The following is an 18018-nucleotide window of genomic DNA, read 5'->3' on the forward strand; positions in this document are numbered from 1 at the left end:
GCAAGCCTTCGTTCGGTTCGGCTCGACTAGTGAACATCCCTAATATAGCAGTTTAACACTAGCAATTCAGTATTCTCTCCTACTGTTAACAAATTAGCCTTTTGCAACTTGCAAAACACTAACAATTGTAGCAAGTAGCAACATATTAAGACACACAATACTAACTAAAACACTTAAAGATGAAAATTAAGACTTTTAACACTGATATTATTGGTACCGATATTCTAACCGATATTTCACATGAGGACCGACAACCGATATGGACTGCATAGCAATGTTGTTGACACCGGACCGAACCGGGATTCGGTCCACTGGCCAGTCCGGTTTGATCGGTCCGACCGGAAAACTAGACCGGTTGAACCGGTTGCCCGCCCATTTTGCTGTCCGATCCGGTTATGAAAACTAACATTGCTGCATAGTGTTCAATTGTTCTCAATACCCGGTCAAATATTTATTATTTTTAGTTTTCTAGTTGAAATACTCAAAACCCGAATAACCCGTGAGAGATTAGGGTCGGGTTTCGGTTCTAAATTAAAGTTTTCAAACCCAAGGAAGCCGACCTAAGAAACCCGAAAACTAGTTGTCACAAAATAACGGTGATAAATGAATAATGAGAATTTGATGTACTGACTGACCTGCTACAGTTAAGGAGGCTGAGCACCGGCGATTAGAAGGTTCAATTGCAGCCTTGCAGGCCGGTGAGGCTCGTTTGGGATGAAACTATTGGGTCATTTTCAGTTAATGGGCTAGGCCCAGTTTGCCACTATCATAACATTCGAACTTCTAACAATATTATGTGGTTAGGGTAGACTATGTTTACTATTTATGCAATGCAATTGCCAAAGTTTATTGGAATCATTGATATCTTTTCAATTATCAATCTTTATGTATTTGTCACATTATTCTGATTAATGTGCAACATTAATTATATAAATATCCTAAAAACTTTCAAAAATCAAATTTTCACATATCTTTTCCATCAGGTGAATCAAGTCATATAAATGTTCTTATCTTGAACTGCTTGTTTCTTTTTTCTTATTTGTGGCATATTCTTCTTTACGTTCAAATATAAAATAAGTTGACTTTCATATATAATAAATTAATAGTGGTTTGAGAGTATCTTTATAGCTAATTAATAACTTTGATATTTATGTACGTGGTGTTTGTGTTTGGTATACATGAATTATAAATAATAAATGGAATATAATGCACCATTGTAAATAATAATAAAATGTATTTGATTGGCTAATTATTCTTTTACATAAATAACACTTCAAAATCTTTCATGTGTTCTTGTGTGTTTGTTTTTTTTTTTCATCACCACCGCCACCAACACTAGCCACTGTCACCACCACCACCACCACCACCATCGACTATCATCACCGGCACCAACACCAACGACCACCACTACCTCTGACCACCACCGGTCACCATCAAATATATCGTTGTGATGTGCTTATTTGATTTACATTTTGATAAAAATAATATTAAAAATTGAACGGGTCAAATATAGTTATTTTTTTCATTTTCTTTTGCTTTACCACTGGTGTTGAATTTATTGAAATCAGTACCGATATTTATTTTTATGGATTTTTATCGATGTAGAAAACGTATCTATATCTTTTGAGCATATCACGACATTATATTTTGGACATTCTATTTCATTTGCTATTCTGCTATATCAAATGCATGTACCGTACATGCGTACATATGTAACATATACCATGACAAACCAAACCGAACCGATTACCACCAAAGTCTCAACACAACTCACATGGAAATCCACTAATTTAATATCAATAAGTTATAAAGATCACTGGTTTCTATTTTTTAAATATGCATTTAATAAGCACATGAATAAACTATAGAGTTTTACCCAATTAAGGTATTTGATATGTTTTTTTCCCCTTCTGGCAAGTATTATAGTGAATCACATTTGGTGCCTTTCTAAAGCGTAACTCTACATAATAAAGTCATTAATAAATATTCTTTGTACTGTTTAATATAGTACTTATTCGTCAAAAGAGAATATATTTAGGTTTAGGGGCATATCAAAATGCAAACTGACTCCTTTATAAATAAATAAATTAGAATGAAAAAAAATATATATTCTATGTAGGATGTAACATTTAACTGTGAAAAAAAATATTCGAGTTGGAAAAAAAATACTTGTGCCACTTTTCTATATGTTTGTTGTGAAAAAAACAAATTATTACTGAGACTTGTTATTTGAAATGAACAAAATATTCTTCGTAGGGTGTAACATTTAACTGTTCAAAAAACTAAATAAATAAATAAACAAAATATTGTATTTAAATTATTTGTAAATGATATAGAGATTAAGCATTAACCATTTTTAAATTTTTTTAACTTGAGTATTTGTTTAATAACTTTTAACATAATTAACAACATTTTTCATTTAGTTTTGTCACCGATCTAAATAATTTATAGCTAACATATTGTTCAACTGTAATTTTTTTATAGATTGCATTTAATATATTTATAGGTTGTCAACTTGTTATCCGAGCTAGTGAATATTATAAAGGCGTAAACTTTAAAGAAGTCAAAAAAATCTCTTTATGTATGAATGTATCCCACATTTATAAGAGAATAAAATTGTGTCAAATATAGTATCTATAAAAGAGTGCACATGTCAAATATTCATGTGGAAAGAAAGTGACACAAGAGAACATGTTTAAAACCAGTGGCATGTATAAAGTATAAAAAATATTTAACAATATTATTAAACTTATCTAATAAAAGTTGTAAATGTAAACTTGTTACATTTTTGGCACCGGTACCTACTAGCCATATACTCATTCCAAATGTTTATGGCTACATTGTATATAATAAGTGATGAAACCAAAACTAAAGAAAACTATATTATAACCAGCAGTAAAAATTTGTACGTTAAAATAATGGCTAGTGAAACAAAAACCTTTTTTTAATGGGTGAAACCAAAACTTTTTTAAATGGGTTAAACCTAATTAAAACTTTTTTATCTTGGTTTGTTGGTATCTACACCGTTTTAGAGCCAACCAACTTTGGTTTATCTGGAATAAGAGAAACTGAATATTTGAGGTGTCAGTAGTAAGGTATCAAGTTTAAATTCAATTCTATTTATGTTTTACTATAATGGGTCTTTGGGTTACGGGTTTTTTCTGAAAGTCTAAAACAGAGAATGACAGGCTTGGCTACCCAACTATGTATGTGAGTGGCATATGCATAAGATCACATTTTACCATTGGTTTATCTCGAATAACTAGACTTTATTCAACCAAATCCACACCTTATGAGAGAGAAAGAGAGACAAGTGTCCAACATAAAACGTGATACTTATCTTTTATTTATTTTTATACATCTTACTATTACATCACCACACTTCTTTACTTTTCATTACATTTTTCAAACTTTTTAATTACCAAATATCATTTTCAACCATTTTAATTTTAATACAAACAATATTTTCTTATTAAAAAAAATTACATAACACTAAAATAAAAAAAAACACATCACTTCAAATTGAAAATCATAGACGTATAATTAAAAAATAATTAAATATATATATATATATTTGAGTTGTGCAAATATGTTCCACTAAAGTTCGATGATAACTACAAATCCATCTTCTAATCATCACCATTTTAATCACGATATTTACAACCAGATAATGAAGTAGTGCGTAAAAATATGAGAGTTAAAGATACACATTTATTGAACGTAGAAAAGTTATTTTTTAAAAACACGACCGTTAAAAGTCTTTATTATGCCAGAAGCACCACCCAGTCACCCACTGCCATAGATAGGCGGGGTGGTGTTTCTGGCGGTGTTGTTGGTCCGCCTAACCCGTCAGCGTGATGTAGGGGAGTGTAATGCATGTTCCATGAGAATGAAACAGAGAGAGATGAGGTTTGAAAATAGATTTGAGGATATGTATGCATGTAAATTTGCCATAGATAGAACATGTTGTCATGAATTGATGTGGAAATTTAATTGAATGTAACGACCCAAGTGTAAAGTGGGTCCCACTTGTATTAGAAAATGGGTAAAAAGTCTCCAAATTTACGTCACTTTAAGAAATAAAGGTAAGAATTTACTAAATTTGGCATGTGAAATTCATGTAAATTATGACATGTGGAAACCATGAAAGCAAAATAAGCAATGGTTTAAAAATCAGTATGTTACTCGTTTAGTTAAAAAATGATGCAATCGACCGAACCGGAATGTACTGGGAGATTTAACCGAGTTAAATAATTTATCTTATGCCTTATAAATCAATATAAATACTATTTTAATTCAAAAATAACCTAAAAATACATTAATAAATATCACACTTGAACCAAATATCACACATAAATAATGATCGAGTCAGACAAAAAGTTTGTACTTTGTATACGAAATTAGTCAATTACATATATGTAAATAAACCAACATCGGATCTACATGATATAAATTGGTTGATTAACGAATTGTCGTTTATCGTGTTACCCAATACCGGACTCTAAATACCAGTTGCCTTATGAAAATCCGGTATAACCGGTTCAACCGACCGGCACGTACCGGTTTTTAAAACATTGAAAAAAAGATTCCAACTCAATTAGTATGGATGTTATGATCAGACATCTTGACCTTTAAACGATCATTTGACAAACCCTCAAAAGGGCCATTTGAGAACTTAGTGGACTATCATTTGAAATCTTAACCTTTCAAACAGTTGTTTGAAAGTTGTGGGTGATTAGATTGCCGCTAGCATGTGTATAGTGTGCCCTTATTAAGAAATTTACTATATAGATGGTGAAAATTACATCATTTATAATTTTAAGATGACCTCTTGATTTATATGAACTTAGTTGTTAAAATATACTTTTTTTTCTTCACAACTTATTAAAATTAACATGTAAAAAGACTTTAAGGTGTAAAAAGTTGTTAACAAACTTTTAAAGAAAAAAAAGTAAAAAACAGAATTGGTTATTACAATACTTATTTGCACCCCATTAAATAAAAAGACCTAAGAAAAAAAATAAATATATGCAGTGGATGGAGCATCTACGGAGGCGTTCTGCGTCATGTGAAGCCGTGTCAGCATAAAGGTTTTTTATAGCAAAATGATGTAGTGGACTGAGCCCCTTCGGTTATTACCCAATTAATGTTTTTACATTTTTTTTTCTATTTTTAATAAAAAAAGAATTATTTTTATTATTAAAAACCTGATTTGTTAAATGAATAACAAGGGAGACACTTTGTAAGAAATACTCCAAACCCAAAGCCTAAGACGCCCCGAAAACGACGCGCCCAAACATTTTAGGGCGTTTTTATAGGCTGAAAACGCCCCACTACACATGGTTGGTTTGAAAGAGTAAAGACCATAGTCATCAAGTAGAGAAATGAGACCCCAAAAGTCAACAAGGCTGACGTACCCCACCACCACATTAAATCTCGACCGTTCATTTTTGTCTCTTCAAATTAACCCCACTCTGTTAACCATAGTTAACTCTTAACTCGTCACATGAGTTAACTAACCCCACCACCACCTTATATATATAACCCCCATCCACCATACTAAATTCTCATAATATTAAACATTCTATGCAACAATTTTGTTAACAAAAATTTGCTATAAGTTATTAAGTTTCTCATAGAACAAATTTCATTTGAAAATTTGTTCACTGAGTGATCATAAAATGACGGAAACGAAGCGTTTCAGCGTTGGTTACGCGTTGTTACAGAAGAAACGACGCAGTTTTATTCAGTTTTCACTAGTTAATCTAGCGAAAGAGCGTGGATCAAGATCGATACCGACAAACCACTAGTCGAATAAGGACCGTTCGACTGCGTGATCCACAAGATCAACAATGAAAGCTGGAGGACACAGCTGAATGAGTACTCTAACCGCAACCCTGCCTACATTTTAATCGACTCGCCAGACGCCATCCAGCGGCTGCATAACCGTGTTACCATGCTGCAAGTAGTTGGGGAGATTGAAGTAGTTGACTCGGATGAGATGGCCACTTTTGGGACACCTAAACAGGTTGTTATTAATGATTTTATAGATATGGAAGATATTAAAGATATGACATGTTTTGGATTGAAGTATCCGGTGATAGCGAAGCCGTTGGTGGCGGATGGGAGTGTGAAATCGCATAAAATGTCGTTGATATTCGATAAAGAGGGGTTCGAGAAGCTGAAGCCACCAAGTGTGTTGCAAGAGTTTGTTAATCATGGTGGGGTGATATTTAAAGTGTATGTGGTTGGGGAGTATGTGAAATGCATGAAGCGGAAGTCGTTGGCGGATATAAGCGAAGAGAAGTTGGGAAGTATGCGTGGTTCGCTATCGTTTTGCCAAGTTTCGAATATTATTAATATGAAGAATGAGGAGATGTATTACAAGAGTTTGGAAGATGCTGAGATGCCACCAATGGGACTGATTCATGGGATTGCACACGGGCTGCATAAGGCGATGAAGCTGAATTTTTTCAATTTTGATGTGATTAGGGATAACCGAGTTGGGAACCGGTACCTTGTTGTGGATATTAACTATTTCCCGGAGTATGCTAAGATGCCTGGTTATGAATCTGTGTTGACTGACTTTTTTTGGAAGGTTTTGACCAAGAACAAACCGACGAAAATGGTGGATAATGCTGTGGATGAAGTGGAGGAACAAGAGGCTTTGGAGGTCTATTAATGAAGTGGATAATGCGGTGGTGGCCGGTTATAACATCCCGAAATTTCTAAAGTAATATTTATTATATTATTTTGTCGGGTGAAATAAACAAGTTAGTGGAACGATAATAATAATAGCAAAATATGAAGACTTAGTAGGATAATTAGATGGGATTAGATATGGGCCAAAAGGAAATATGGGCCTTCGGTCCATGGGCTTAAGGGAGTATAAATACCCCCTTAAACCCCAATCCTTTCCATTCCATCTATTTATCCATCCTAATCTCTACACACTCCAAAACACACACAACCCGAACCAAGATCCAAAGGCGAGGACCCGAGCTCGTTGGTGCTAGATTGTCGTGACGAACCAAAGCAACAAGACCAGCTCGTGTTCGTAGTTCGACTCATTTACGGTACGTTTATATCGAGAACTTGTTCGTTTAGGTTTGGATTAGTATAGAAATGATAGATCTGTGTTTGTATGGTAAAAACGAATCCAACAAAGCTAAACTTACTGAAAGTGGTTATGATTTGATGGGTTAATCGATTGATAAAAGAACCCGTAACCTATATGCCTAAATTGCACCCTTTAAACATCGATGTTAGGTCGATTTGATGGTTGGGGTTTGTAGGCGCTGGTCAGACGATTCCGTGGATACCTAAATCGAGTTATTTGGTTAAGAAACGAAGATGATTAAGGGATTTAAGGACGAACAGTACCTGCAGCTGGACAACTCCGCCTGATGAACTTCGCCTGCAAAGCTAAGTTCGCCTGATGACAACTTCGCCTGCAAAGCTAAGTTCGCCTGATGAACTTCGCCTGCAAAGCTAAGTTCGCCTAAGGTTTAACTTCGCCTAAAGCTAAGTTCGCCTAAGGTTTAACTTCGCCTAAAGCTAAGTTCGCCTAAGGTTTAACTTCGCCTAAAGTCAAGTTCGATTAGAAAATAAATTAAAAAAACGATAAGTAAAAGTAAGCTAATACTATGCCACCAGTTTAAATCAGGCGAGTATTGATACGTGTAACTTATACAGTCAGCCGAGCTCTGTTAAAGAAGGGATTTACAACTATCGGAGGAAGAAGCAGAGTTCAAGTGAGTTTCTAGCCCCATTTATGTGTTATGTTTTCGGGGCTGTGTGCATACTCGATATGTTTGTTAATACGCTTATCCTAAGAGATAAGTGTATGCCTTATGTGAATGATGTGATATGTATGAATGATTGCTTGATGGTACGTGAACGATCTTCGGATATTGCACGTACTGTCAGGTTGTAACGCTATGTATAAGGTAAGTATGATATGTATGCTTATGTGTATGAACGTGATAAAGTTAATAAAAGAAGGAAATGATGGTTGTATGGTTACGAAAAGGGTACCGAGCCCTAATAATACTCGAGGTATGATGTATGGTTGTATGGTAACGAAGAGGGAATCGAACCCTACTAATATTCGAGAACTAGGGAACTGAACCCTACTAATATTCGAGGAAATAGGGTACCGAGCCCTAATAATACTCGAGGAAAGAGGGTACCGAGCCCTAATAATACTCGAGGAAGGAGGGTACCGAGCCCTAATAATACTCGAGGTATGATGTATGGTTGTATGGTAACGAAGAGGGAATCGAACCCTACTAATATTCGAGAACTAGGGAACCGAACCCTACTAATATTCGAGGAAAGAGGGTACCGAGCCCTAATAATACTCGAAGAAGGAGGGTACCGAGCCCTAATAATACTCGAGGTATGATGTATGGTTGTATGGTAACGAAGAGGGAATCGAACCCTACTAATATTCGAGAATTAGGGAACCGAACCTTACTAATATTCGAGTAAAGAGGGTACCGAGCCCTAATAATACTCGAGGAAAGAGGGTACCGAGCCCTAATAATACTCGAGGAAGGAGGGTACCGAGCCCTAATAATACTCGAGGAAGGAGGGTACCGAGCCCTAATAATACTCGAGGAATGTAGGGCGTAATGCTCTTTATAACGTAAGATATGAAAGTAAGTTAATACAAAAGAAAGTATTAAAGTATGAAAGTATGAATGAAAGAATATAAGTTTATGTGTATTGTATAGTGTATGATTAACTAGAACTCACTCAGCGTAGCTGACTTTTAGTATTCACGCAGGTGAGTAGAATGAGACAGCTAGCTTGAGCGGGCACATGGTGGGCGAATAGGAGACTGGCATCTGAAGACTCAAGATGTTTTAATGTAATTGACGTTTATTTTGAAAGACAAGAATGTTTAATTAAGGCAAGTTTTGGATTGCTGTAACGTTTCATGAAAGTTTTTATATTCCGCGAAAGTTTTAATGAACTCTGATTTGTAAGAACTGTGTTTATGAGTAAATCCGACGCTAAAGTAGGGCTACCGGGTTCGGGGCCTTATAAGTTGGTATCAGAGCATAAGTTCGAGAGATTTAAGCATCCTACATGCTTAGACTCGAACAGAGAATGAGATTTAAAATGAGAAAGAAAGAAGATGCCAGTTCAAGATAGCCATGTGTCACTCAAGCAAGCTCAGTAAAGGTAAAGTGTATGGTAAATGGTGTATGTTAATGTTGGCTTATTTGCTAAATGAAGAATGAGTGCAGGTTAGGGATATGATTAATTGATCTTAACTGATTAACTGTTTAAGAGTATAAACAAGCATAAGTGAAATCATGAAGGGAAGTATGTAGAACCTGAGGAGTAACGCAAATAGTTAATTACACTTGATCAACGTCATTAACTACTTACTTTACAAATCATGTGCTAAATAATTCCTAGAGTGATGACGTTTGTGTTTTCCCTTTTAGAATACTAATGGCTGGAGCTGGAGAAATTGTTGGAACTGGGGGTCGCACTGGACGTCGTGGCAGGCCTCGTCTTGTCCGGCAACCCTCGGTAGAAGAAGCTTCCAACACCGGAGATGAAGGAGGCGCAGCTGGAGGAAACTCGAGCAACATCGAAGGACATCAACTTGACCCTGCTGTTCTAGCTGCCATTGCCCAAGCTGTGGCAACTGCCATGAAGACTGGGAATCCCGAAGGACCTGCTGGAAGAATTGCTGAAGGATCAGGAGAGAATGGTAGGAAGGATGGTGAGGGAGGGAAGGGTGACTCGGGTGAAGCTGGATCTGTCAAGGTTGGTGATGGAAAGAGAGGTCGAGGTGGGTGTAACTACAAGTCCTTCAAGGGATGCGACCCGCCGAAGCTGACTGGTTTGGGAGACGTAATCGCTACTCTTCAATGGATAACCACTATGGACAAGTTTATCCGCATTAGCGAATGCCGTCCCGACCAAGCTGTGGGTTATGTTACTCAGTCATTTGAGGAAGAAGCTATGTATTGGTGGGAAAGTGTGGAGCAGAGAAAGACTAGGGATGAGATCAAACACATTTTTTTTCATATCATAATGGTCTATTCCATTCCGCCTCTCATTCATGCATACCAAACGCTACCTAGAGGTGGGCAAATAAACCGGTTAATCGAACCGTCCTGAAAACTGAATCAAAATCGAACTGGTTTGAAACCAATTATGTAGAAACCGGTTTGGAACATATTAAAACCTTAGGCTCGGAACTGGTTTGTAATTTTCTCCACCAAACCGGGCAAAAACCGTTCAAAGCCTAAACCGAAACCGATCAAAACCCGAACCGAAACCGATTGTAACATTGTAAAAAACTGGTTTCAACCTAAACCGGTTTTGAGTTTTAAACCGGTTTGTGCACCTATAAGTAATACTATTTAAACGTCCTCTCCAATGTGGTGTTGTGGTAGAAAGCATGAGTTTTTTTTAATGAAGATTCAAGTTCAATCCCCACTTACAACATTTTAGGGTGTGTGGCTAAATGAAGAAAGTCTGTGATCTCCAGTTCGATCAGCGTCCGTGAGCCTTCAAGCAGGTAAGTTTTCCCGGAATGAAGATAACTTAGAGACGCTTAAGAGCTCCGTACAGCTAGGTTGGGGCAACTGACGGTGACCATTTGCATTTGATTACCCTAAATATTTAGACACACTATGTTTTGTTAGCCGTTAAAAATAATATTATTTAAACTTTTGGGCGCATTATACATACGACTCAATGTGATGCTACATGTGCTTGACTGCCATGTGTTGAGGCTAAAATTTTGCCATTTGTGTTCGGTACTTGTGAGGTTGACTATGTTCACCAATAAAGAACAGCCGTTTGGCAAAAACTGTACCACCTGTCTTCAGTTAGTAAATAATAATATATATTTTTGCCAATAATTAAAATTAACTTTAGCAAATTTACTTTTAGGCTCCTATACTTTTTAACACATATACTTTATAGTTTCTTTTCTTTAACTCTTGTCACACAACTTTAGCATATATACTTTTAGGCCAATATACTTTTAGCGCATATACGTTTAGGTCCCTAAGTTGTATTTACAAACTTTCGTTTATTAGACTTTTGGCACAAAAGTTTCTAATATATACATTTTGGTCCCTTAATTTTAGTTATACATATAAAATTTTTGGCCACTCAACTTTGCTAATGAAATTTCTGCGACAAACGTTTTAGCATAACAAATCAAACCGATAGTGATCGACTTCCCACCACGTATTTGCCGCAACGTGCACATAGAAATACTTGTTAAATTAAAATAATTTATCACGAATTAATAATATACACTAGTTTTAATTATGGTTCTTAGCTTTGAGAAAAGACATCTTTGGTTCCGGATAGTTTGGGAGCTTAACACTCTTTGATCCTCTTAATATTAAAAAAAACATATAAAAGATAACAATTAGTGCCTTTTCAATAAAAAATAAAGGTACATATATTTAATTATATGGTTCCTACTAAAAAACCAGTGTATACATGTACATTAAGGGCAAAATGATTAAAAAACTTTTGTTGTGAAGATGATATAAAACGTGAAAACTTTTAAAACAAAGGACACTCGGTGCAATTTTCGCACTTAAATGACGCATTTCATAAAGGACAATATATTAACTATATTTCTTGTTACCAGCTGTGGTTGTAGCCGTTCCCCTATTTTCTATTTACTTTTATTGGTAGCGATTCCCTTTTTAACGAAAAATATTCCCCTAATGAGTTCATGACATGAAAAACTAGTGATCTATATTAATAAGCGGGATAGAATGGCTAGCATCTGGGCAACTGATAAAGTATGTTTCGTTTGTTCATGTCAGTTCTCATGGAGTTGCAGTTGATGGTATGATGAACAGCAACTAAGAAAGTTATGAAAAAGAGATGCATATACAGTTATGAAAACTTGTATGAAGTAGTCTGTCTGGTTGAAGAACATGAAAATTTATATGAAAATGTTCGTGAATAATTAAAACGGTCCAAGACTCCATGACCCATGTTTAATTAATTGGATTGGATTGAAAATGGCCGTATACTAGCCCAATTCCCCCTAAATTCATCAAGCCCATCTCCCAAAATCTACCATTTTTCATGTAATTTAAGTTGTTGTTATTATTATTATTATTATTATTATTTTAAGCAAAATTTATACACCCTGAATCCACTTTTAAATTTATACCACTTTACCTTTATCGGAACAACCCTCGCAAAATAAGAGTAACTTCGCCTTATCTAACACATTGATATTATTAGACTACGAAATATCATATATGCCTGGACCTAATTCAAACATCATACCCATCCATACAAAACTTTTAACACCTTATATATAAGATATTCTACAAAAATTACCAAATATCATGCATATACTGTATACATACCCACACTAAATTCTAAATATCATATTTAATCCTCTAAATTAAAAATGTAACATATATCAAATTTAACGTATTTATTTAATAATAATAAAAAAAAAACTCAATAGGCATTTACCATTATTTAAACATCAGTAAAATGGCAGGCCTCAAAATATAGCGAACGCTTTATCTTTTATGTATTATAAAGGGCTAAAAAAGGTTAGAAGACTTGGATAACAAAATTGGTTTAATTAATAATCTATAAAAGTATTTGAAGAAACACTAACCGGACCCCGGGCAGATTACGGATAACCTGGGGGTTAGATAGATGTTTCCCACGAGGGGTTAGACCCTGAGAAGATGGTTCTTCTGATAACCTGCAAAACAGACCGTGAGCTTGTCACTGAGAAGGGGGGGGGGGGTTCCTCCTTGTGACCACCCTCCGGCGTGAGAATCAGACTAGATTGCTCTTTAAATATAAATGTATATTAAGAGATTGCTAGAGCAGATATCAGGTATAATATGATGATACAAGATAAGATCAGATGGTCATACCATTTGTGGTATTTATAGCCGAAGGTAGGTTTCCAAGGAGGTGTGGCCGGCTGCAACAGTGTTCCTGTTCCACCAACAGTGGCCTACGCACGTGCCCTGCTGGTAGTTGGTGGGTAGGCAGCGGCTGATAGTGACCAGGCCTGCTGTGTACTATTCCTTTTCCACCAACTGCCGGCTACGCACGTGATATGGCAGTAGTTGGTGAGAAGGCAGCGGCTAATAGTGACACAGTACAGGAGCATGCTGCTCGCCATACTGTGTCAGTAAGCTGTCGTATCTTTAGTCAGATCTTTTTCCCATACCTCGTCAGGTACAGTACAGAAGATCTTCCTATATCGCACGGACTGGCTTATTTGGGCGGGAGTATTCCCCCTCCCGCCCTTGTGCGGGATAGTTCCCGACTTCGCTCATTCATTCAGGTGACACTGAGTGATTGAGAGCTAAGTGCCTTGTGCGTGTAGCCTTGCTGCGCGGGTGGCCTTCCCTGATGGCTTGTATCCGAGGCTGCGGGGACAGGCGGAGTCCTTCACCATCGGGAGGCATTTCCTGCGGGACCAGCTTGCGTACTGCGCGTAAGGACGTCACGTCTCTGAGCATGGTTGGTCCTGCGGATCCAGTTGGTTTCTGCGCAGACGTCCCTCTTCAAGGTGAGTCTTGTGGGTCCAACTGGGCTCTGCTGGGACCTACCTCTTCAAGTCCCCCCAGTCCAATGTTCTTCTCATGAGTGTTTAATAAAGTGAGGTGAACTTTTGGACTTAAGCAGAGGGTTTTGAAAAGGGTTTTTTAAGGTTTTCCATGGGGATTCCTCCCGCGGAAGTCCTTGTCACTTGCAGAAATTCCCGAGTTTCCTGCTTGGTCTTTGGGTATGATGCGGGTAGGTCTGTAACCTCCTCGCAATTCAGGAGCGTTGAGTCCCACTTGTGTGGATTCTCCATGAGGTTTTGGTAGTTTTGAACATAGTGATCAATTATGTTAAGACCACCAATTCCATCCTGGAGCTTCAAACAACGTAGTTCTCGACGTTCCCGCTATGCGGGGATGTTATTTCCGTTTCCGCAAACATTGCCCAGAAGATCCTTCTTGGTTTCAATTCCCAGCGGAGCGCTAGGTATGTGAAGGGTTTTGCCTTAACACTTTACCTGCGCTCGTCTTACGGTTACTTCCAAGGTATTCCTGGCGTCAATTCCCTGCGGGTGCTAGGTATGTGAAGGGTTTTGCCTTAACACTGTACCCACACCCGTCTTATAGTTACTTGGTTGCCGAGGTACTTGGCTTCAATTCCCTGCGGGTGCTAGGTATGTGAAGGGTTTTGCCTTAACACTGTACCCGCATCCGTCTTACGGTTACTTGTTCGCCAAGGTTTTCTTGGCTTCAATTCCCTGCGGGTGCTAGGTATGTGAAGGGTTTTGCCTTAACACTGTACCCGCATCCGTCTTATGGTTACTTGTTTGCCAAGGTTTTCTTGGCTTCAATTCCCTGCGGGTGTTAGGTATGTGAAGGGTTTTGCCTTAACACTGTACCCGCATCCGTCTTACGGTTACTTGTTTGCCAAGGTAAGGGGTATTTTCCCGCCTACTTTTTGATCTTTTTGAATTTTGAAATTCGAAGAGTTGGTGGAAAGATAAGAACAGTCCAAAACTCTGAAACGTCGTGCGACGGTTTCTTCTGACTGTGTCAGATCGTGCAGGAAGTTATGGTGACGTGACAGTACATGGTCATTCCAGACGCTTTTTCAGGCGCGTGGGCGCGATTTTTCGGGCGCGTGGCCCCGAAATTAATGGTACGCGTCCTGTCAACAGCTGTTGCCAGCTTGCTTTTTGCCACGTGTCATAGTTTCATTGCACCTTCGTTTTCTCTCTCTTCTGCATTAATTTCATCGCATTAATTGCGATTAGTATATAAAGGGGGAGAGGGTTCTTTGTAATCCACACTTTCACTCTTCTCTTCATCTTTTAAGCGATTTCCGGCGAATACTCCCCTTTTCAGGCAAGCATTCTCCCGAAATCGTTTTCTTCTTTCCTTCACAAGATGTCGTCTCGAGATGTTGAATCCACAGCCGATGACAAGAGTACTGCTGGCGAGTGCCAGTGTGCTCTGCCTGGCGATCTGTACCGGTATGTCGTCAGGAAGTTCATGCTCGAGTCTCTCGAGCCTGAGTTTCCTGAACCCCATCATACTGTGTACGATGCCCCCAGAGGCAAGATCGGGGTTTATGCAGCATTCTTTGTTTATGGGAATCTTAGGTTCCCATTGACAAAGTTTGTTTACCGTGTCCTTGAGAGGCACGGTGTTCATTTGACCGAGTTGCACCCCATGGCGATCGCCAAGATTCGCCACTTTGAGTGGGTGTGCCGGATACTGGGCGTTGAGCCCCATGTTGACCGCCTGATGACCTTCTACACTTGGAGGTGCATCCAGGGGTGGTACACGTTGACAACCCGGATTAAGGGTTTAAAGATCCGTGCGACCGAGCGCAGTCTTCGCGCGTGGAAGCGGGAGTTCTTCTTCATCTCCGCTCGCGCCATCCCCCTTGCCATGAAGTTTAAGAATGGGCAAGCTCTCCCAAGCCTTCACGCCTCCAACTACCAGGAGGCGGAATGGTTCTCGAAGATATCTCGGGTCCAATCTCCGGTTTACCGGTTTGCGGAGTCCGGGATGGTCATGTTGGGGATGAGCCGGGTGTGGAAGGCGGCGGATGCGCAACAGGTCCCAATCGTCCTCGAATACGGTTCGAACTCTGTTCCTTACGGTATGCTTTGTTTCTTATTGTTGATTCTGGATTTCTTCTAACTTTTTTCCTGTTTATTTCAGAGGGGAACGACCTGCAGTCGCTCCTTAATCCGCGGGAGGCTGACGGTCCCGCCCGGATGGGTACTCGCGCTTTGGATGAGAACGAGTTGCCCATCCTCGAACAAACGGCGGATCGGTTCGTGGAGGTTTATCCGCAAGGCCATGAGATCCTGAGCGCCAGGCGGCCAGGTAAGGCGCTCTTCAACCCTCGACCCCTCAATGTTGAAACCTCTGCTGGAATTCCTTTAATCGTATGCTCTGATGAGGAATCCGCAGATGGTCCTCCGTTGGTGCGGAAGAAGAAGGCTGCCGGCGGGAAGGGGAAGGAGAAGGCCTCCACTGCCGATCAAGCGCCTCGGTCTGATTCGGAGACCGAGAGCGAAGAGGTGGCGGGGAATCCCGGTGGTGATAAGACCACTGCTCCGGAGGTTGCGACTGTCACCTCCGGAGAGCCCAAGAAGACGACGGTGACCGGCGCAAAGAGGCCGGCTCCATCGGGTTCGTCCCCGCCTCTCCGTACCTTCAGGCTCAAGAAAACCCGTAAGTACAAATTTCCTTTATCTTTAGCTTCATAGTTTAATATCATTTAACACTTTTCTTCTTTACGCAGGTGTGGATGTTGACGCATTCCAGGGTGGAGCGCAGAGGAGTACCTCTCCGCCAATGACGGTAGGCTTGGTCAGCCTACCTGAGGCGTCGACCCAGGCGCCTGCGCCTGCTTTCGCTGGTTCAGTTGCTCACTCCTTTGAGCCGACTGTTCCAGCTGAGATGACGTCACCGCCGGCTGTGAGTGCGATTTTTACAGCATCTTTCACTGGGCCGGCGGTCACTCTTGCTGCGGATTCCGCGGCGGCGACCGCGGCGGCTGCAACCATGCCCCCGCCATCGGCAACGACGGCCGATCCATCAGGTACGCATGGGGCTTCTCGCCAATCTTTGCCACCTTCCCATCTGCCTGACCTCTTGGATGGATTTCCTTTGGGTTCAGGTGATGGGTTTGGCGGCTATCGGCCTGTTATTGACCCTACAGGTGCGTAGGGTTCCTTTGGCCCTTTTTTATATATATTTTTTATCATCTTTTCCTAACTGCTTTTTGTTTTTTGCAGTGTCGGATTCCAATGAAGTGTATGTTCCACGATGGAACATTCGCCGAGGAACAACCCTTCGCACCCCTGTGGAGTGCGTGGAATGGGCTCGTCACGCTGCTCCTAGTGGTGCGTTGGGGGAAGCCATGGCTAGCTACCAGGAGGGTAGGCTAACTAATGAGCTTCGGGTTCTCCTGGCTCGGATGCAGCCGCGCGTCGAGCTGCTTTGTCGTGAAAACGACAAGTTAAAAGCAGCTCGCCTTAAAGAAGTGGCTCAGGCGCGGGCTATCCGGGAGGAGAACCAAAGGCTATCCGCCGTAGCTGCGGAAAAGGAGAAGGCCTTCAAGGCCCTCGAGGTTGAAGTTCAGTCACGACTCGAGGCCCGTTCCAAGGCTGCCCAAGCTGTTAATGAACAGCTTCGGCTGGCTAAGGAGACTGCGAGGAACGCAACCGAGAGGGCCACCAAGGCTGAAGCTGTTGCTGAGCCTCTACGCGTGGAGAATGAAGAGCTTAAAGCCAAATTAGAGGCTCTCCAGCAGGCTCATGATGCCTTGGCGATGGAAGACGCCAAAAAGCTCCAGGAAATCTTGGACCAGAGGGGGGTGCTTGACCATACTGAGCGTAAGCTAAAGGGCGTGGAAGAGGCTGCGGCTAAAGAAGTGTTGCTCGCCAACCTCAACAAGAGTGAAGCCGAACGCGCCCGTAACGAAGCTCAAGCTGCCCTCCAAGAAGCTCTGGTTGCCAAGGAATGGCTTCTTCGAGAAGCGTTGTCTCAGGTATGTTTTTCTTTTCTTTACGCTTTTCTTTGTAAATAGAAAAGGTTTTGACACTTGTATATTTTCTTGTAGGTTGTGCATCGGGTCTTCTCAGAGACCTCTTATGATGATGCTATGAGCGCAGCCCTCAACGCTTCTCACGAGGATGGGGAAAAGGTCGGCTTCCTGCTTGGTCTAGGGTTCGTTGAGAAAGGCATCCCGCCTTCCAACTTCCCTTTGTACAATGTAGATACTGAAGCTGTTTACGACCAAGCAGTGAATCAGTACGCCGCCTTCCCGCATCCGGTGGTGGAGAAGGTGAATGAAGTTGCTGCTGCTGATGATGGGCTAGCTATCCTTAAGGCTTTCCTTGAACTGCCACGTTCTACTGACGGTGCTGGTCCAAGTGGAAGTGGCCCTGAAGCCTGATCCTGAAGATCCCTTCCCACTGCTAGGATAGATTTAGCTTGTATA

The 18018-nt window shown here is 40.2% G+C and overlaps 1 pseudogene; it reads left to right on the forward strand.

The window, feature by feature from the left end:
• The first annotated feature begins 5681 nt into the window (after positions 1-5681).
• On the forward strand, positions 5682-6682 carry LOC143634801 (inositol-tetrakisphosphate 1-kinase 1-like; annotated as a pseudogene).
• The last annotated feature ends 11336 nt before the right edge of the window (positions 6683-18018 follow it).

The sequence above is a fragment of the Bidens hawaiensis genome, unplaced genomic scaffold (genome assembly GCF_021521415.1).
Source record: "Bidens hawaiensis isolate Kalapana, Puna unplaced genomic scaffold, B.hawaiensis_p1.1 tig00007248_1, whole genome shotgun sequence".
Taxonomy (NCBI): Eukaryota; Viridiplantae; Streptophyta; class Magnoliopsida; order Asterales; family Asteraceae; genus Bidens; species Bidens hawaiensis.